This window comes from Lonchura striata, chromosome 1 (genome assembly GCF_046129695.1).
Source record: "Lonchura striata isolate bLonStr1 chromosome 1, bLonStr1.mat, whole genome shotgun sequence".
In the NCBI taxonomy this organism is placed as follows: domain Eukaryota; kingdom Metazoa; phylum Chordata; class Aves; order Passeriformes; family Estrildidae; genus Lonchura; species Lonchura striata.
The window spans coordinates 63,673,482-63,696,018 of NC_134603.1; positions in this window are offsets into that span (position 1 = coordinate 63,673,482).

The window sequence follows — 22,537 nt, forward strand, 5'->3', positions numbered from 1 at the left end:
GAGGGGAGGAGCTGTAGACTCCTTGGCTAAGTTTTCTGAATTTGGTATGGACTGTGTATTGCCATAACTCCAACTTTTGCTTTTGCAAAGAGCATGTGAACAAACCCAATAAGTATGACGAAAAATATATTAGCCAATTCTTATGAATCAAAATATCTCTTCTCAGACTTGTGGAGTTAAATCACAGAATTTGTCCAAATATTAATTTTATTAATTTCTCTAACATTCTCTATAGTGTTATCCTTTTTTATATTATTGATCTGGTAGTAATTTACTTTTTACTATTGCAATATGTATTTTATCTACAAAGAACTCATCTTGTACAGGCAGATATTATTGTTATGTATTGCTCATGTAGTAAATGTATTGTAATTTTAAACTATCTGCTATTCAGAGACTTCTATCATGCAGAGATGACCATTCTTAGGCCATTTGGCCTTCCTCCCACTCTGAAAACCTGAATGCAACTGGAAAAATCTGTCATTTTTGCAATGCTCCTTAGGAACGGTCCTGCCACGGGGAACCCTCAAAATGGCTTGGAAAGGATGATCTGCTAGAAAATCACAGAGCATTCAGAAGCCTGAAGATCAATTTGCCATCTTGCTATATCTTTTTTCCTGCATATGATCTACAGTAGGGATGAAAAAGTGAAACAAGGCAATACTAAAAGGAATCAAAGTTTGTGGTAAATAACATTTTGGAATTTCTAGTTTGCATGCTCATGTTAGGTAAATGTAGCACTATAATGCAGCACGTGAAAGATACATGAATATATTGCACATTATGCTGATGAAATTTGGATATGTTTTCATGATAATTTTGGGAAACAAGATGGGTGTGTTCAAATTTTGGTCCTTGTAGCAGAACATCCTGGAACATTACAGTATTTTAGTGACCGATATTTTCAGCAATTCAATTGTTTGAAAACTTTTTTAAACCCATAGACTGAGGTACAAAAAATATTTGGCACCAGTTTGCATTGAACCACATGGATGAGTACTGGGGGAAATAAGATGAAAGGGAACTTCTCTACTGTATCAACCCAAGAGAAGTGATTACCTGCATTTCTTGCCAAGTTTGGAGACCTCTCTCTTAGCTTTTTGCATCCTACAGGGTCTAGATATCAAATGCCAAACTGTGGCTGCACTCAGGAGACACTTGTTTTCAGAATTATGTAGTCAAACAATGATTGAGGATGTGTTTCAAAAGAATACATTTCAAAATACAGTTAACATAGCTGTAGAAGAGCTGTAGGAATAACTAAGGATGAGTCAGCTCCCTGTCTCTTCCAGTACAAGATGGCTATGAGCTCAGGCCCACAGCTGGTAAGTTTTCCAGACTCACCAATGGTTTTGCACAACCTTGAGCACTGGGTGCTCAGTTCATCACACCACAGCTTCAAACACAGCTGTGCCACAAAATGACCACCTGGCTGTATTTGTCATTGTCCTCCTTTTCCTCTGCTCATGAAACTGCACATGACTGTACGGTGACTACACTGGGTGTAAGAAAAACACCAATTTTTTATTATAATCTTGTCTCTTTCAGGTTTCTGCAATTTTAGCCTTTTGGGACATGTATCCAATAACTACTCTTTTCTAAGCAGATTATGCCTTACATTTGATTACAATCTTGATGAAATATCCCCAGAGAAATCTAGGCAAATCTTGGGTACCATTGCAAAGATTCTATGATTTTGGTAGAGCCTTGATATGTATAGTTGCATTGCACTTTTTGTTAATAAATCAATGCCTTTGAGGGGGGTGCACACAAATACATACAGAGACTTATTCCTGTTAATGTTAATGTTCCTTTTCAACATTCAGCACTCTGAGGTACAAAATTGCAAAAGATAACCTGTATATTGTCACAGAGACAATATTGTGGTTAGTACAAAACAGATTTCTGGGATGAATACTGACATTTGATTAGTGCTATTCCTCTCATTTCTGTGCCAGAAATCACAAGAACCCCTTCAAAGTGTTTGCTACTAACTGTAGTGTAATTGTTAATATGTACTTTGTGATATGCTGGTGAAGCAGTGAAGCACATCTATGAAATTCTATGTTTTAGAGGATCTCAGTGTGTTTTATATGAAAGTTATGTTGCCATTCCTGCAGTGTGAAATGCATATGAATAGAAGTCAGCTAAATGGTGATTCTTTAGAGTAAAAAGCAATTATTAGAGGTGATTAAAAAGCTGTCTTAAGATGTGATCTTCTTAACTGTTCAAGTTGAAACCAGTGACACTTTAAATTTTAACTCAGAAGCAGACAAAGCTCTCTAATGAAGTATTAAAAACTATTATGCGATCAGTTTTCTTTTAAAAAATTCTTTTGCCTACTTCATTTTTTGTCACTTCATTTTACTCTAGAAAAGGCAAAAAACAGTATGTGAAAATATTCAGAGACATAAATATGATGATAATTTTAATTAGAAATGAAATTTTCTAGACAAGGCAATGGTCACCAAAGAGCTTTGAAAAATGAACTTCTAGCATGATTAGGAAGTAAAATACAATAAAGAAAAATTAAATTACCGTGGTAAACCAGATCAACACCCCCTAAAGACAATAAATATTTTTGTGTTGTTAAGGAAACACTTTAAATCAGAGCCAGAGAAAGAAAATATATATAAAGAAGAATATACATAAACCAGATTAATTTTAAGAACAATCTTATTAATTATAGACAAGTTCTGAAAGAAAAATGAAGGCAACTTTTAAAACCAGTAGTGAGGGGGAAGATTTATATCTGTTAAACTTAGATGCTTCTGTGCTGGAATTGGATTCAGAAGCTGCTTTCATTTGCATTGTCCTCACACTAACTATTCTTCTACTATATGCTGGAGGACATAGAGTCCATCTTTCATGATTATTTAAAAATATTTGTTTGAAATATATCTCTGTAGGCAGCATCCTGATGGTAGAACTCATAATAATGAAAAGCATGTTGTATAGCTCCCTCCACCAATAACCATACTATGTTATCTGGCTAATAATATCCACATTTTTGACAGCAGTTCCTCCAGAGCTGTCTGACTTAGTGACCCAGTGGATTTCTTCTTTCTCCAGATTGTAGTTGCAAATTAAGGGTCTAGTCAAAATTAAACTGCAAGATAAGTAGAAATCACTGGATAGCTGCTAGCTGCGATAGAACAGAAATGGATGAAACACACTTTTTTATACAGTGTGAAAGACCTCTAAAAGTTAAGTGAGTTTTGGGCAGATGGTTAAAATGTGATGAGTAAGTGTCATTCCAAATATACAGAAAAAATAGTTTTCATTATTTCGTCATAGCTAAAATGACTAATTTATTTAATTTAAAAATTAGAATCACCACTATTTCCACTGTCAAAATAAAAACAATGCTATCAGTTTATGTAGTCTTTTACCAAAAATTTGCTCTACCACTGTGCTCAGATCTTGGGGGTCTGTGCCCCACAGGTGGGGCCAATGCCCTGCCTATACTACTGTTATGTCAGCTTCTGGCTCATTCTCTTCTGAAACAATCCAACTCCTGTTGCTTGCTGAAAATTTCATCTAGACACTGCCTACCAAGTAGATTATAGTTGATAATCTCTTGCAAAAAAGTGGGAATTCTCTGTGGAAACAGACGTTCTGTCAAAAGTGGTTCCCTCGTGCTGGGTGTATTTTGGGGGCAGGGTTTGTACACATGTTTGAAATTGGAGAGCCTGTTCCATCACTGGCTTAAACAACCCCAAGACTCTGGTCCTTTGTGAGGTGGATGTGACTGTTCTCAGACAACTGATGTGGTAGGAATCCATAGATGAATGTGAAGCAGATGGACACAAGATATGAGTTACAAATATGGAGTAAACTTGACACCAAGAGGATGAATTTTCTGATATTTAGGCTACTTACTTGGAATGAAAGAAAATGAATTTCATAGCTCCAGACTCATTCAAGGAAAGCAGTGCTTGATATGGATATGCAGGTTTGGATATGGATATGTTGGCTATATGGTGGGGTGGATATTGGGTTTCTTCTTTGGGCTTTTTTGCACAAAATACAAAGGTCATGCTCAACCTCTTGAACTGAATTACTTTGCAGTCCGGAAAACTTCAGTGGAGTATAATATCTTTCTTGCCAAACTTTAAATCCTAAATTACCTTGTCCTTGAAATTAGGGGTGTGGCAAAACCTAATTAATCTGACAAATCAGTGCCTTTATAGTACCTCTGTAGACACCAACCATTGCACAATCATAAGCCTGCATTTTCTTCTACAGTACAAATAATTCAGTTCAACTAATTGGAGACTGAGGGTTCGTTTTTATTTTCATACAAGCCAATGCTAAGCATCCAACAATGAGGTTTAGCCATCAAAAGCAAAAAATAATTTATTTTCCAAGTAAGATATGAAGAGTGAGGTCCCCATTAGGTTTCAGATACAAAACTTGTCTTGTTGGTCATCCAGTATTGAGAATTTCTATAATTATTTTAATTAATTACTAAAAAGAGGCCTAGACAATAGCCATAGGCCATTCAAATGCATCTTTCTTCAATCCCCAATTATTTTTTCCCATTCTTCCTTTGATCCTCTGACTAGTATGTTACTGAGTTTCGTCTGAACAGTATAAGGATATTTCTGGTTGGAATAAATCCTTTTAAAAATGAAGTAAAGGCTGGTTCAAGTTGATATTCAATATTAATGTTAAAGCAAAAAATTCAAAGTAATATGTAAAACTAAAATTAAATAATAGAATGATAAGTAAACTATCTAAAAAAGTAACTGGTTTGCTGCATTTCTCTCTCTATATGAGAGAAGTTCTTTCTACATTGTTTGTCCTGAAAAAATATGTTAGGGATGTAAATCTTTACAGTAGCTGGCTTCTCCCACATATTTGCAACTGCCAGGGCAATAAATTTTAAGCAAAGAAATGTACTGATGGATTGGAAGATAAAGGGACTTGATTTATACTGTCAAACTCTTTAGTGTATGGCTTGGCAGTATTACCACATTGATAAATTTAAGAAAAATCTGGCTTTGTAATAAGAATGAGTTGATTTAATATCACCTAGAACATACATCAATGTTAGCTCATACATTACTATTGAGAGTGGACAAATAAAAAGAACTTCCATAGATATATTACATCATTTTATATATTATATACTATATATTATATTTTATTGCATCACAACCACATAATAAAAGAACTGGAAATTTGTGGCAGAAGTGTAGGAAAGAAAAGAACAAGAAAAACAAGAAAAACTGCCAAATTCAAAAAACAAGAAAGCCTTCCAAATTCAAAGTTCAGATGCAGAGGAATAGACTCCTTAAAACTACTGCACTTTGTATAGGTACTGCAGAGTACTTATGTCACTGACCCCTGTTCATATTTCTAGCTTTTATTGGGTGCTGTCAAATGTTCATACTGTTAAAATATTACTGTACTGTACCTCTGTAAAGATATAATTGAATTTACAAAGTTTTTAATAGTAGAAATGATTTGGATAAGAATGATATTATGAGAACTGGAGCAACCTTCAGTAGCCTATAGTTCTTGTGAGTACATGATTTCAGCTAGGTTTGCTGTAATTTTCATATAGGAGTAGGAATTTTGGTTGATAAAAGATCATTCCATTTAGGTGGAATGTCCATGGAAGAGTTTTGAATTAGTACCACATGAGTATGAAAAAAATCAGCATAATATAGCTTCAATGATGCAAACATAAAATGGTGCAACATGATGGAACAAAGGATTCCAAAAATTACCTCTCATCACAGAAGTGAAAACAGCATGTTTCAGCAGGGATTCAAAGGAATTATTTTTCACAAATATTTTATTTTATCATCTACAATTAAATATAAATAAAAAATGTGGATAAACCTTGTATACAGCATTCACTGGTAGACAATAGACCACAGGCAGTGATTCAGAGATTCAACTTATTTGATGATGAATGAACATATTCAGCTCATTGGTCCATTCATGCAAAAATGTGTTTTAACACAGTCAGACATCTAGGCTGATTTAAAAAGAATTTCCTACCTGAACAAAGGTTTTCCTCCAGAATAGGTTGAAAAAATTTACATTTTGTAGCAGAAAAAGAAGGCCATTGTGAACACCATCAGTGTGTCACTGTATCAAAAGATGTTATTTAAATACCCTGGCAGAATAGTAGCAATAGGAAATAATGACTCCTCTGGATAGGGTGTTCACAATATTCACAGTGAATCATTTGAATATATAGACAGAATCTGCATTTCTATAGGAGGAAAAAGTATTAGAGAACCTTGAAAATAATAAAAAATCCACCCACACGATAAAAGAAAAGTTTGTATGGAAAAAAAAAAATACTTTTAAATGTTTACAATGTTAAAAGAAAAGACTACATACCACTATAAAAATCTTAATTCATCTTACAAAGCAATGTAAGGGCACAAACACAACTTTAAACAAATAATATGGGGAAAAGAATTGGGTTTTTTGCTTCAAACCCCTGCTAAGTAGTAGTGAATTCTGCATTTCATAAGCTCCACAACACATAAGATGTTTAACCTGAAAATATCTCCAAATACCTTCATGTATTCTCTTAGCAGTCATACATTTCCCAGGCTTGACATACACATGCATAACCTCCAGTTCATATTCAAATTGAGACTGGATGTTTAGTATAAGGAACAGTTTGTGGTAGCCCCTGTTCTTGGAAAATCAAATATCTTGGGAGAATGTCAAGAAAGTACATCATAATTAAGTGCTGCTCCTTCCAAACCTGTTCATATTACAAATAATATACAGCTTAGCCAAAATAAGTGGAACTTTCTTTGGAATAATCTTACCACGAGCAATTCTTCAATATCTTTGCAATGAAGAAAAATCAATAATAAAACCAAATTCTTGGATGAAAATATTGAAACCAGAACTAATTTGTTTATTGGGAAACTTTCTACAGCTAAGTATTAATTTAACTAATAAATTATCAATTAAATATGGATATTAGTCAAAGTTAATATATTAAAGCCATACCTTAGCAGAGATTCTACAATTTCAATATTTTATCTTTCTCTCAGATTATATATTGATATATTGCAAGTTTGAAAGATATTACATGAAAATTTTTACTTTTATTTTAAATAAATAAAGATATATATTTTCAGTTGAATTTTCCTTTAAAGGTTCTTTTTGGATGACTGGAATAAACCACAAATGTTAATTCACAGACCTCATATCAACATCAAAATTCTCTCCGTGATTAAGATATCTTGAGAGCTATGATTTCTATATAAGAAAATTATTGGATAATGTAATAAACCACCAGAGAAATACGCTTCCATACTACAGGCTTCTATCCTCCAACATGAAATACCTTGGCAAGGTATATTTCTGCATAAATTTGAAAATTATACATGCCAAAAGACTTAATTAATCTATATAAACTTAAGTGTTTAGATAAAAATATTTCTGTCCTTGTACCAAAGAAATTTTCTACGCTCTATTGGCAACAATTAACAGAGTCTGTGCCCATTTGTGTGACGGCAAAGTACAATCTTCTCAAAAGCTAACTGATAACGTTTACCTTTGAAGAATATTATAAGCCTCAGTAAAATAATTAATTATAGCAAATCTAATGTTGTACTTTCAAGAATTTTGATTGGATCTTTTTCCCTAATATACAATTTTCCATGGAACCAAAATAGATATTGTTTGCTAATAATGCTATGTTTAAGCTTACATTTACTTTCTTTAAAAACATTATTTATATAGGACTTAATTCTTCCTCACTTAATAAAGTTGAGTAACAACTTCACAAGAGACCTTGTAATAGACCATCTTGTATTACAGCCCTTTTAAAATGAGTAATGACTACAGAGTATGTAATTAACAAAATATTATTTTATATTTTAACATTTATCTTTTAATATCACATAATTAATTAATTTTTAATGCAACATTTGATTTAATATTTTTATCTTCCTCATGTTTCTTTTGCCAGGAATTAGGCTGATAATTGTTCTTTGGTGTGTGTTTACAAACTTCAGGCTAAATTTTGCAATCCTTTGTTCATTACCATGAGCACTTACTCAGGTACTCATCAGTGCTAATTTTCCTGTGACCAAGTGCCTTGATCACCTGCTTATCCATTTTCCTTCAAGCACATCGGTGCTACGCACTAACACCCACAATTTTCTCCTCATTTAAATCCCTCCTTAAAAGCTGACGCATTTGTAATGACTGCAAACCGTTTTAGTCTTACCATGGTTACTCAAGTGGCAAGATGCTTTCTGCCTTACTGCTAAACTCTATTTGTCCAGTTGCTTCATTTCCCAACTTACTCAGCTTAGTATGCAGGAAAAGCCCAGAAATGCTTTCGATCTTACACTGGGCATGCTCATGGCCTTCACTGGTTTGTAGAAAGGAGGTCCATTGGTTTGCTTACTTTTAATTTGCCTGTACTGAAGTGGATGTCTTAGGACCACCTTGACAAAAAAATTATGCTTTGGGTGCAGTTCTGAAATCAAGCTGTAATATGTAGAAAGTCTCTCAATGAAAGGGATTTTTCATTTTCTTGTATCAGTGCTCCAGTGTAGTTAAGCTTTTTTGTTGTAAGAGTTGAGTTTTTCTAAAGTCTCTGAGGTCAGATGTCTATCATAGAAAATGCAATCAAAACAGCTAAAATTTGATATCCTGAAAACAACAGACAAGACCTTTATAATGAAAAATGGTAGGCTGCTTTAAACTGCCAGAAGAACAACTGACAGAAAAAAAATCCTAAATACTTCAAGATAAAAATGTGATGTGATGCAAGTTATAGGTCACCTAACCATGGATTCTATGCAAAAAATATGCACAGCCTTATTTTTCACAAGTTGCAAAAACTCTGATCAAACACAAACGTCTGGGCAGATTCAGCTTTCACAATATCAGGAGAAAAGAAGTAAAACAAAATCCAGGAAAGATGATAATTTAAACATCTGATTACTTCTGTGATGGAAAAAAATGTGAAGTATTTACTGATATTGCAGAAGTTTGCAAGTTCTCTATGCTCAAAGGGAAGCTGTGAGAAAAGAGGAAAAACAGAACAAAAAGCAATAGATGGGTTTTATCTCATTCAGAATACAATCATATAACCATATCTTCCAGTTAAAGCTGTCTGGGGAGTTTTGTGCAGTGGATTCTTAGTTATCTGAATTAAAAAAAAAAGGGAGCAGGCTATCAAAGCATCTGACAACACAAAGGTATTTTGTTGAACCTAATATTTTTTGAGAGTGCTTGGCATGAGAATACACACTGAATCTGTAAGTGTGCACTTCTATCCTTAAAGTATTTCTTAGACGTTAAGGTTACATAAGCTAATGGGTACTTTTCCTAGCTTTTGAATTGGAGTGGGCTTTATCCCCTTCTTGCTAGTTATTTTGAATTTGAGTTATGAAAGTTGAATGATTAATTTTTCTGCCACCCTTATTAGCAATATTATAGATTAATTAGGTCCACAGTGACCTGATTAATTTATAAAACCTTTAACATAAAAGACTTCATTTTTCTTCAGATAGGCAATATGATATTTGCTAATATGTCACATAAACTTTGTTCTAAAGTTTCTGATTAAATCCTAAATTAATGGCAATTTTTGAAGGAAAGAAATACATTTACCTGTACTATAGAATATTCAGTTCGTTTGATTGAGACCAAATGAAACATGCTGTAGGAAGTTTTTTTTTTTAAAAAAAAGGCTGTTAATATGCCAAGCTGCATTTCAGAGGCAATCTAGTAAATAGCATTAAACATATGCAATGTCATAGAGGTCACAGAGGAAAAAACAGATTAGATTAAGTATCTTGCATTAATAATGACATTTTAGCTGTAGTGCAGATTACTTTTATTTACAGTCACAAGAACAGACTTCTTTCCTTTTAAATGTTAGTTGCAAAATTAGATCATGTAGCCATCATTAGGGCTTAACTTGTTCTCTATCTGTTCCAGGGTGATAATAACAGGTGATTGCTTTTGCAATCAATTTACTAATACTAATAAAATATGGTTTTATAAAACTCAGAAAAAACTCTGCAAATTGGAATGATAACTCTTTCAATCAGTTAAAAAAAAAAAAAAGTAAAGAAGAAACAAGAGATGACCTTGTTTTTAATTTTTTTAAAACCTACTTATGTGCTTTAGTTTGCTTATTCAGTCGTGTCTTTATTAATGCATATGGCAGTCATTTTATACCTATCTATATCCTGGGTATATAAGACTTCTGTCAAATGTCTCCAAATTTAAAATCTAGTGCCATTTTTACCCAGGTCTTCTTACAGTGAATCCTCTTGGCAAGCAGTGAAGTACAGTTAGAAACTGAAATGTGCACCCCTTCCTGGTTCCTGTTGTATGCAGGCATTTTTTTTTTTTTTTTACCTTTAATAGGTAAGTTTGTTAATTGTGGTAGAACAAATTGACTCAGAAGGGAAAAGGTGTTAACATGGATTCATTATACTAAATGCTTACATGGTTTGTGAGAGCTTCAAAGTTCTAGAACTAACTTAGCTCATTTTCATTGCAAATATGGAGTCTTAAATTTTCTTGGGCTTTTTACTACACCTACAGAAGGGGGAAAAGTAGATTGTTTAAGTGATAACAAACTAAAATTACTGAGACAACACTTTTATTTTACAGTCTTTGTTCCAGTTGCTGTAAACTTCAGAGCCTTTATAAAGACACAATTTAATTTTAAGATACTTTTTAGATTGCATTAAAATATGGTAGATTTTGGAGGAAAGAAATAAGAGTTAGAGAGGAAGTAATTAACTAAGATGGCTTAGAAGTTTTTGATTTTCATTCGAGTCAATTAAGAAAATTTACTCAAAAGGTGAGTGAAAACAACGGCAAAGATTTTAAATTCTGACTCTGGTGCTTTCTCACATCTTTTATGCCTGAAGAGAATCACAGAATCACTCTAGGTTGACAAATATCCCAAATATATGGCCATAAACCTAACACTGCCAAGTCCACCACTAAATCATGTCCCCAAATGCCTTATGTAGCTCCAGGGTTGATGATTCAAACACTTCCATAGTTTCCAAACATTTCAATGTTTGACAAACATTTTGGTGAAAATTTTTTCCTAATGTCCAGTTGAAACCTCTGCTGCCACAACTTGAGGCCATTTCCTCTGGTCCTGACACTTGTCACCTGGGGGAAGAGGCTGACTCTCACTTGGCTACAGACTCCTTTTAGGTGGCTGGAGAGAGTAAGGTCACCCCTGAGCCTTCTTTTCTCCAGGCTAAACAACACCAGCTCTTCAGCCTCCCATCATAAGCCTTGTGCTCAGACTTCACCAACTTCATTCTTACTTTTTTCATAGAAAAATAAATCTAATCCCCAACAACAACAACAAAAAGCACTAAACTAAATTTCTTTTCTTAAGACAAACTGAAGAGAACCTGAACTGAACTGAAGAAAACAAAAGCACCAAACAGAAGCAAATCAAGAAACACAAAAATTCAGGACTCAAGGAAGGACAGGAACATCTGTTTTGTTTAGGAAAATTTTGACATCTACTTAGATCAGTTCATATTGTTTCCTAAGTCTCTCCCTACCCTGTTCTGCTCCCCCTATTTTGAGGATTCTATAGGTCATCCTCCCTACTTTGCCATAGTCAAATTATGTTGTAGACCCTTAGTCTGGGAAGGATGAATGTTCTTGCCAAGTCTGCTGAATCCTTGTATGTGAGGAACCAACCTGAATTTTTATTCCCTAGGATAACTTGTGAGCATCATGGTTAGCTAACTAATATCAAGAGTAGATTCTGTTTGGATTATCTTCTGCTGGCTGTCCCCTCACCCTGTTCCCCATGTCCTGCTGTGCTGTTTGCTCCTGTAAGCCCCACTACCATGCTGCAATGTTTGATTGCCTCAGTGTTTCTCATGTCTGGGCCAGGACTCTGGTCCTTACTGACAGATCTCCTCTCCTGCCTACGCTCTCAGCCTGTGCAACTTTGGCTCCACTGCTGCGTGAAGCTAAAGAGAATCATTCATCCTTCTGTCCCTGAGGCAGCTAACTGTTCTTCCTGCACAGATAATTCCATAAGAACTGGTTCTGCATGCCTTGAAAACTTCACTATGGCTTCTCACTGAAACTATGAGTTTTTATTACTACCATAAACACATATAGAAGTAAAAAGTGGAAGTTTTCAAAACTTGTAAGAATTGAACTATTGGCCAGGACAAATCTGGTTTTCCCTGTGAACTAACAATGCTGATTTGTTCCAGTCTTTGCAGGATCCAGTTCTAAGTAATCTGTCACAATAAAAGAAAATTTTTTTCAGGAGATTTAACACTGGCCAGGATTTAAAGAGAAAATAAGTTTAAAAAGGAAAGAATTATAATATTAGGAATATTATTCCTAATATCTATTCTCACTACAGAAACTTATTTTTCTTAATTTTTTTAAGTGGTAGCTGTAGCAAAGCCTCAGAAATGGTTGAATATAAAAACTGTCAGTGCTTTTAAATTTCTGTTTCAGTTCTATTTTACACAGCCACAGAAGCTATTTGCAAACAGTTTTCTTTATTTTACTAGCAACACTTGCAGGTTTAGACAACTGACATATGTAAAGAGTGAGACATATATGAAAGGTCTTAAAAAGCCTACAAACAAATCCTATACACACATCTTTGTCCTTGTCTTCCACTCCCCACGGTAACCTTAGCCTTCTTCACTGGGTTCTCTGTTATATCTCAAATGGAGAGGAGAAGGTATGTACTGTTGGTACTCCAGTCTCAGCATCAGATATAATCTTCATGAAAATACATGATGATTAAAGAGCCACTGTCAATTTCTATTTGAAAAGCAAATTTTTACCATACAGTTACAGGAATTATTTTCCAGTTCAGAAAAATGCCACTGACTAAAAAAAACACATACAAATAATGAGGAAATAACCAATTTATCCATAATAATTTCATGTATCTGCCTCAAACAAAAAGCAAATTGCAGTGAGACAAAGATATACTGGGCAGTTTGGAACTTATTTCAAATCCTTTGGCTAGACATATGTACTAAAATAAATAGGTAATATAAATTATTTATTTATTTTATCAGTTTAATTATTAACCTAGTAAAGTAGCCAAGAAAATTAATTTGGGGAAGTCAAACATCAGAACTATTTTATAAAAAAATCCTTTATTAAGGTTTGTCAACTCTGCATAACATCATTGAGAAAGATTTGTTATGTGTATAAGATATCTTGTGAGCTTTTCAAAATCTATCAGGTTATGTTTTGAGATTTCAAGCACCTAAGAAATTATGCTAACTGTGGGCTGAAGTTCAACGAATAAACATTTGTTCTATTGATGCTTTAGAAAAGATGATGCTACTTATTGCCACTTGAGATAAAATTCATAAATGAATGGGTGATTTTTTTACTGGCTTATTTATGTTCTCAACATGTTGGACTTCTCAAAATTCACCTTCTTTTTTTTCTCCAATAACACATTCTTGGCTAGCACCGTGTCTCAAATCAGAATAAAATGGATGCATTATTAATAAAAAAATTACAGGGAATATTTCAGAAGAATATGTACAATATATATTTTTTAATCTTGAAAAAATGCAGGATTCCCTCCCTTTTGGCCTCTGCTAAATCTCATCCCCACAATATTATGAGTGATGTTACCTAACCCTAAAACACCCTGTTTTAGCTTAACTTAGCAAGAAACTCAGTTTCACTTCTGAAATATCCTTGCCCACAGGCAGTTCATCAGTAGATCATCAGTCAAGGATATGACATTACTTTCATGTGATTTTAAAAGTAATAGCAAAAATCCTGCTCCTTTAATTACAGATGGCAGAAAGCATTGCTCATGAATATCCAGTCTTCAGAAGACCATCAGGACTGAGAGGTTTGGTCTGTGCTTCAAGAGCTGAGCAGAGGGATTGCCAGGGGAAGGAAAAGTATCACTTGGGCTTTAGGCTGCCAAGCAACTCAAGCTGCAAATGCCCCTAATTATGCTTTGCACTAGAAAGGGGATGACTGCATTTAGGTTCCTGACCAAAGGGTTCCCTTGAAATTCTGTGGCTTTAAGGGGTGGCAGGGAATGCCCAGCACCTTAGGTGGCTTCTGATGAGCTTCCAGTAAGCTTGGAAATGGTCACTGCTTAGAAGGACTCGCTCTGGCACACACTGGCACACTCCTGCCACATGTTCTGCAGCCCTGAGGGCTGCCCCTGTAAGTCCTCTAAAGGAGCAGGAGTGGCAAAGTGGCTGACCAGATTAAGAAGATTGAGTGGTTACTCGCAAGAGGTAGTCTGGTTTGAGTTTGTTAGCTGTTTGACTATGCATCTAACGTGTCTTTAACAAAATAGGCCATATTTTGTCATACATCCATAGAATTTGCTGGATAATGACAGTTCTGTCTTCTAAAAATCTTAATGTTTTCTCACTCTTTTGCATTGGAAGGATGTTTCAAAATGCTATAGTTCTCCATGAAGCTAACTTGCTTCATGTAGACCCATAGGAAGAGCAGGTGCGACACTGCCACTCTCACCTAGTCATTTGACTATTCAACATGACCCCTAGATCACCTCTTACAAGCCTGAGTGGGGAATTTTCCCTGCTGACACTGGTTTCCTAGGCCTAGGCATGTTGTTCTGGCAGGTTCTGTCCCTTTAGGCAGGCAGTTTGCTAATTGCATAGGACATCATGCACAGAAACCCAATAATCTCAATAGCACTGTGGGGTGGCCTTGGGTTTTTCTCAGCCCTAACCCATGAGGCTTCATCCCCTTTTTTTCTTTTGGCTTTGAATCTGCACCTTAAAACCTGGCTTGGTCAAAGCTTACACACTAAGTTTAATGATAAAACTGGAAAGAGATTGATGTGCTCTGAGTTCAAGTGTATAGCAGTATCCTGATCCAGCTCTTACTTTTACTTGCAAGATTTGATAGTCTGCAAAACAGCAACATACCTGATGCACTCCTCATGCATATTGGAAGGTAAAGAAAGAAGCTTAGTATATGAGGCAAATCCCGTTGGGTTCATTTTAATGTGATGAAAAATTGTCCAAACACCAAATGAAGCCACAGTTAACACTAGTTATCTCTAATATTCACAAACACATTACAATTCTAACAGCATAAATAATGTTTAAATATTTTTGTGTTATTTTAATGATTTGTTCAGAGATCGTATTTCAAAGTTAATTAAAGACTGAAAAATAGTAGCAGCGTGATCACTTTTTGTCTTTCATTTGTGTGTTGGTACATGGCATATCAGGTTAAAAATCATCTAATAGAGAATTGAGTTCAGATTTTCTAACCTTCAGCATTTCAGAATTACTAGACCTTGACTGCTACTACAAACCTGAAATTACCACCTTGCAGGTATGCACATTTGGCTAACAATTTAAATTAAGTTTCTCAAGTAGAGATTTAATTTAGTTTTAAGAGGAGAGTTATTGTATGCTAATTAAACACCAAACCATTCCTAAAAAGGTATTTACAGAGTTTTAACAGCTGTGTAATGTATGTAGTTGTTCACCTTACATAAACAGGATCTTAATAATCAATGGAAATTCAATTAAGGTTAAAAAGATCCTATGGAAGCTCAGTAATTATATGTATATGAATCAGCATTTAAGGCCTTCCATTTAAAGAGTTACTAGCAGTTTAATGCTTTCTTATATGTATTGAAATTTTACGATAATATTTTCTTTCTCCTTCTTTCTTTCCCAGTAATATAACTTCTCATTATATCATATCTGCATAGATTTCTTTTTCCCTCATTAGTCTCAGCATACTGGTGAGCAATATTCTTCTAAAATTACTCTATTTCTTTTTATTGCCAATTCATTTATAAAATTTTAAATTACTATTTAACCTGAATCTAATGTTATTGTATTTTTTGTTTTGTTTTGTTTTGTTTTGTTTTTTTCCTTCTAGCTTCAATATTAAGCATAACTCCAAAGAGTTATGCTCTCCAAAGAGGAATCTCTAACTTCATGCATCTAACAGTGTGGTAAAAACTGAAGAGAAAGAACACTGTATATAAATTTAACAATTCTGGCAATCACAATTCATCAATACATTGCAGATCCAGAAACATCAACTGTTTTCCTCAGGAAAGGAAATTTTTATGTCCTATTCAGACATTAAATGCATGTACGCAATCAAAGACCGATGAGTGTAAAATCTGATTTTTATTTCATTTTAAAACAGAAAGCAAAACCAGGAGAGTCTGACACAGGTCTGTTCCTTCACCTTTGAAATGCATGTGATTTTATTAGAACATTTCTGAATTTTTAGGTGGAGTTTGATGTGAATGTGTGGTAGAATTGAGATTGCTTTTGAAACTAAAAAATAAACACACTTTTGAAGAACTTTCTTTATATACTTAATAAAATATAGGAACCTAAAAGTTTACTGAACTGGGTTGGAAAACCAGGTTTTTTTGTCTTCGGGGAATTCTTGACACCTAGAACCTTGTTTTCATTATGAATTGAATCCAAATTGTACAGGTTTGGAATTCAGATTTTGATTTATTTCTTTATGCTGCCCTAGCATATCAGCCATTCTTAGCTTTGAAGAGGTAAACAGGGACTGAAGAATTAGAAATGTTTGACTACAGAGCTAGAGACTGCTCTGTAGAGTGTACCTGAGACATGTCTTGGGGACTGGAGGAAGGAAAAGCATGTCATGGCTCTGTGTCTTTCTCTGCTGTTGCTATCATTTGTAGGACATCCCCTTGCTCAAGGCCTTTATACTAGTTTCTTAATGGATTTGAAAAGGAAAACAAAATATATTTAGCACACTGTTCAGTAGTATATCCACTGTTGGGGGCTACCTTGGTGACTTGCACACGGAATGGTTTTCATCCTTGTAGAAGACTAGGAAAGAGAAATATTCTGCTCTGTACAGCTGGGTTTTAAGAACTGTCTGGTGTTTAAATACAAAATAATTGTTGAAATGTGAGTGTCAAAATAGTGAGTGGGAAGACTAATTAATTGCTGCTAGTAGATAGACTTCTATGTTGCATGATGGATGGAAATCTGTGTTGAATGAGTGAACAACTTCAGAAATGAAATGTCTTTACAAATTCTTAATCCAGTTCAAGAATGAATCCCTTCCAGGAGCAAAGCATTTTCAAGAAGTCAATCATCTATATTAAAATAACAAATGATTTCTCATTGAACTTGCTCTTTGGTGATAAATTTTCAAACATAAGAATTGAAGGGGAAAAAATACCATTATAAGAGTTGGAAAAGTAAAACAAAAATCTAATTTCAGCTGGAATAGTGAGAATTGAAATGTGAGGGTTTTTTTTGACAAAATCAAAGCTGCTGCTTTGATTAAGATTTCATGAAGTATTTCTCTGTATGAATGAAGCCATGCAATCTCCTGAGAACTTTAACAAACAGAAATCAATACAGAACAAACAGGCAGTTTATAATTTAGTAGGGTGCCCACAACACACACAAGCCCAAAGAAATAGGAAAATAAACCAGTGTTTAACTGTATATAGCTATCAATCTTCCAGCAAAAACTCAGCCAGTTACCATATTTGGGTCAATGCTAAAATGCTGAAATCATCTTTGAGAGCTCTGTTTCAAAGGAGAAAAATAAGTGTCTCTGTCCTGGCATTAAGGCTATAAGACTGAATGAGACTAGAGTGTCAGTTTGGAAAACAACTTCCTTCTCTCTGCTCGCATTGATTTCTGGAGCTGCCTCTGAGTTATATGACTTTTAAAGCTCTAAAACATCTTTGCCACCTCTGGTTTGTGTCTGGAGATGGAATTTGAAGAGTAAAATCCCACAAGAAGGCTCTATTTGAAGCACTTCCAAACCAATCTGGAAAAAAACCCCATGACTTCAGAGAGTTTAGGAGAGCTTTTAATAAACATCAAAACATTTCTGTTATGTCTACTTACAACTTACTGCAAGTGATTTGAGGTTAAGTCTTCAACAGCAGTAACTAAGAGAAATACCAGCATCAGACTGTGTGCAGTATTTTGGGTGCTGTGCATGAGGAAACCAGAATGAGCCCACAGAGGTACATTTCCATCTCAAGTAATCTGTGACATCAGTCTGTGGTCAATTAAAACAAGTATGCATATGTTGAATTCATTTGTAAGAATCGTCTTATGTGAGTGTTTCTGGTTTATATTAAAATATTTTGGACCCAAGCTTGCTTGGGCGTTGATATAAAATGTTGAGAATAAAATAATTACAAAAGTAAGCACAGAAAGCATATATAGACTTAGGAGATCACCCATTTGATTGCTTGTTGGAGTATTGTAAATACTAGTACTGTGGACAGCTATTTTTTTCCCTATAGAGGTAGAAGTTATAGACATAAAAGTTGAAAACTACTACATTTGCAAAGGATGTCTATATTTGCTGTGTATGAACATTTTAATAATGATTAAAGCATCATAATCCTGAAACTAACCTATGCAGGTATCACATTTCCTGCAGCCATCAGGTCCTTTAAAACCTTTCATTTAAGTTGTATAAACACTTCTTTCCTGCTGCTATTCTGTCCTGGTATTATTTGTCTTCTAAACCAAACATTGAATTTAAGGCTTTATTGTCATCTGTGTCATCAATTTATTGTCCCTCTTGTTCCTCCTCTTCTCTGTATAATGTGAGACACATGTTTTTGGGTTAACCCTTAAACTCTTGACTTAATCCTTATTTTAAATGAAGGGACATGAATTTTTTCATTCCTAATCCACTCTTGGATTACATGGACTTGAGGGTATGTGAATTGCCTTTAAAGGAAATTTTGATTTTCATTTATAGATTTTTTATTCAGAGTCCTGAAAATTTAGCAGAGTTGTCTAAACTTTACGGAAATTACTAATCTCTCTCCTCTTTTCCCTTTTTTGATCATGGAATTTAAATTGTTGATAAATGAACATTCTGTCTTGAGTGGATGGATGGATGGATGGATGGATGGATGGATGGATGGATGGATGGATGGATGGATGGATGGACGGATGAATGGATGGACGGACGGACGGATGGACGGACGGACGGACGGATGGACGGACGGACGGATGGATGGATGGATGGATTGAAAATCAGGCAAAAGATCAGATCTAAAAGGCATGTTAATTGCTGTAATTCTCTTTCACCATGGATTTGCTCAAGAGTGCAGAGTTGTAGCATTTAAATATTAGTCCCACTTTTTCCAGTACCTGTCACCATGACTAAAGCACAAATTTCTAATGAAAGTGCAATAGCAGGAATTCATGAAAGCAAGACAGTTACTGAAGTAATTATATAACTGGAACTAAAATAAATTAAATTAATACAACACATTTGATTAGCATGCTTAAGTCTAAACTTTTAAAATTTCTTCATGAAGAAAAATTGTATCTAATGTGGAAAAGACAAGTTTGTATATTTAAGTAGTCTAGTACAATATATGCAAAGATAATAGGACATTTTAATCCATTGCTCTTTTTAATCTATTGGATATAAATTTATGATCAAATCCCCAAATGTTTACAGCATATAATTTTCTAAAGTGCAATTGTTTTTCATATTGAAAGTTTTCTTAATATTACTACAGACCCAGAGTGGGGTGAAAACAAGTAAAAGCACTGTTGTATCATTTGGTTTTTAACTATCTCAATGAATGTTTCACTTAAAAATGTGGTAAGACGTGCCCTTACTGACTAACCAAGAAAAACTTCTTTTTTAAGTACCCACAATTGCTCTCTAGAACCCTTAATTAAGCACCTAAATTATTTCTCTCTCAAAAAAGGGTAAAGCACCTGTGTCCCTGAGATGTCAGCATTTGCCTTCTGCCAAGCCCAGTCTTTGGCTTTACCACTGGAAAGAGAAGTCTCTTTGTTATGTCTGTTTTTACCAGGTGTTTGTGATAATTAGAAAAGGACCTTAAATACAATTTTTGACTACACATTAAAATGTATCACTGTATTTCTGGAAAATTAATTAATAGTGCTCATATCTCTCAGACTTAAACATCTGAGCTTCCAACTCTTCACTGAAATAACTTCATAAGTATATCCTGACAAAAGTGTTATTTCGAAAGCAGTGGGAGTTACAGTTCTACACATATTTTGAAATCAAGCAAGTATTACTTAAGTGCCTAAATGTGGATTTAGAACTCTACCTTTAAGCATCTGAAATCTGTGGCCACATCTATTTTAAAACATCTGCTAACATCAGGAGGAGTAATTCATGATTATTTGAGGTCTGAATTTAAATTTCTCAGCTTTGGGTTTCCCCTTTCCTTCCCCATCTCTCACAGCTTTGTTTAATACTTCAATCCACCTATTTCAGACCATTTTTAAATATCATATGAATTAGCAAATAATAGGCAAATAATGTTCATATCCACTTCTGTCTAAATTCCATTTCTGTGACTAAATACTGTTTTCTCTGAATTTAAGGATAAAAGAATTGAGTCTAGATACAAATAATGACAAGGACATGGATGCTCCTTACCTGTTTATTTATTTTAAGAAATAGCTGGAAAGAGATATTCACTTCATCTTTTGTTAAATTTCTATAATAACAACTTCGTAATCTTATATTTTAAAACAAGTTAAGCCCTTATTTCAACTCTTCTAGATAGAAGCTAAGTGGAGTGAGAGTTAGAAGAAAGACCAACATGTAGGTTAGATTTTGTATATATATGTCTATATGGGTTTTGTAGTCCAGTTCCAACCTATTTAAGGCTTTCAACAACAAAGAAAGAGAGAAAGACTTTTTTTTGTTGTGATGGATGTTTTCCTTCCTGAAATTGCATGAAAGAAAAAGAATAAATCCCTCAGCATGAAACTCTGCACTTTAATGTCCAGAACATTCACTGTGGGATGGGAAATTCCACTTCCAGTTATTTATCCTGGTGAATTTTCTGTTTTGCACACTTTTCAGTATAAAATGTGCCAGAAAACACTGAAGTACAGGTTGGAGAAGATGAGCTTGGTTGCTTAGGTGAAAGAAAAGATTCTAGAATTTGGCTAGGAAATGAGTTTTGACATCTCTCTGCAGTCTTGAGTGAGATGAAGTGCTCTTTTAGACAGTGAGAAATTCTTGAATTTTAGTAAATGAAATTTGCACTAAGAAAATACAGTTGTTTGATTACTTTGGAACAAACACCCCATTTGATTTGTAAAAAAACCCTTCCTTTTGTGTATGAGTCTTGAGGATGTCCAACAAAATTTTCTTCAAGAATATCCAGAGTATATCAGTACAGAGTAATACAGAAATTGCTACTTTTGTTTTGATGGCCCAAATTTCTCCCTAATATCTGTGATTTAAACATGATTAAGAATCATTGATTTTTTCAGCACTTCTCTCTCCCTTCCTCACTCTCTCCCTCCCTCAAAAATATTCTGAAGTGTTATTTCAACATATTCTAGGATCAACAATAAAATAGTGATCTGACAGCTAATTTTGCTGATAAAGTTATTATCTGTTTAATTATTATGACTTGTTCAAACAAGATGTCATTAAAATGAACATTTAAATACATTCTTCCTTTCACATGAGTACTGCCAAATAAAAGTGTGTTGAATTACACAGTTTCAGTCTTGGCAAAATTATACAAATGTAATCCAATGTATAGCTTTTTATATCATGTGTTAATTTTTTAAAATGACAGTTAAATAATTAAATTGGAATGTTAACAGCAGAGGTTCTTTCTCCTGAGAAAATTACAATGCCATTAATCTCATTTCTTGCTGATGTTTTACCTACAGTGTTATCAGAGGTCTAAATCCAAAGCTGAGTAAGGAGCTGTAATTTTAACTTTGTACATTTTAGAGCAATAAAAATTCAACATGTTACTCCAAACTTCATCATAATTATGTCACATAACATTGAGATTTTAATAATGCACTTTATTTAATGGCTCAGTGAATTCTGTACCAGTGTGGAGTAGAGCTGCATACACAATACAAACTTTAATAGAGTTCTGTCTAATCTTCAGATATTTAAAACTCTGAAGACCTGAAAAGCTTTGTTTTGTTTTTTATTTTTAGGTCATTGTAAAGAAAAATATTTTCCCCTCTGTCAAAATTTACATAGTGATGATACATTTTATGTAGATGATGAATTAGTAAGGAACTAAAAATATAAGACAACTCTTTTAATTTTATTTTTTGTTCACAAAAAAGAACTTGGCCTAATTAAGGCATATTTTTAGGAACAAATTGAGTAGCAGTAAAAATACCCTGTATAAATATTTACTGTACATGATGTTTTTCACTGTGGTTGTGTTTTTATAGGCCATGCAGGAATTAGTTCAACCAACAGTGAAATGTCATCACCTCTAGAGTAAAATGTGGCAGTTGTTTAACAATGTACATAAATGATAGAAAACAGTATAGGGTGAATTAAAGGTATTTAAATGCTTTATTTACTTGCAACTGTAGAGAATATTTAAGTTGGCATAATGTATTTACTCAGTTTGGACTTTGTCCAGGATGCTGCAGTTAACAATTTTAGCTCTTGTGAAATGTGCCAAGGGATATCTAATTAGCCCACTTGGTCAGCATCTTAGATTTATGTATGGAGCACAGATAATACCACCAGCAGCATCTTAGTA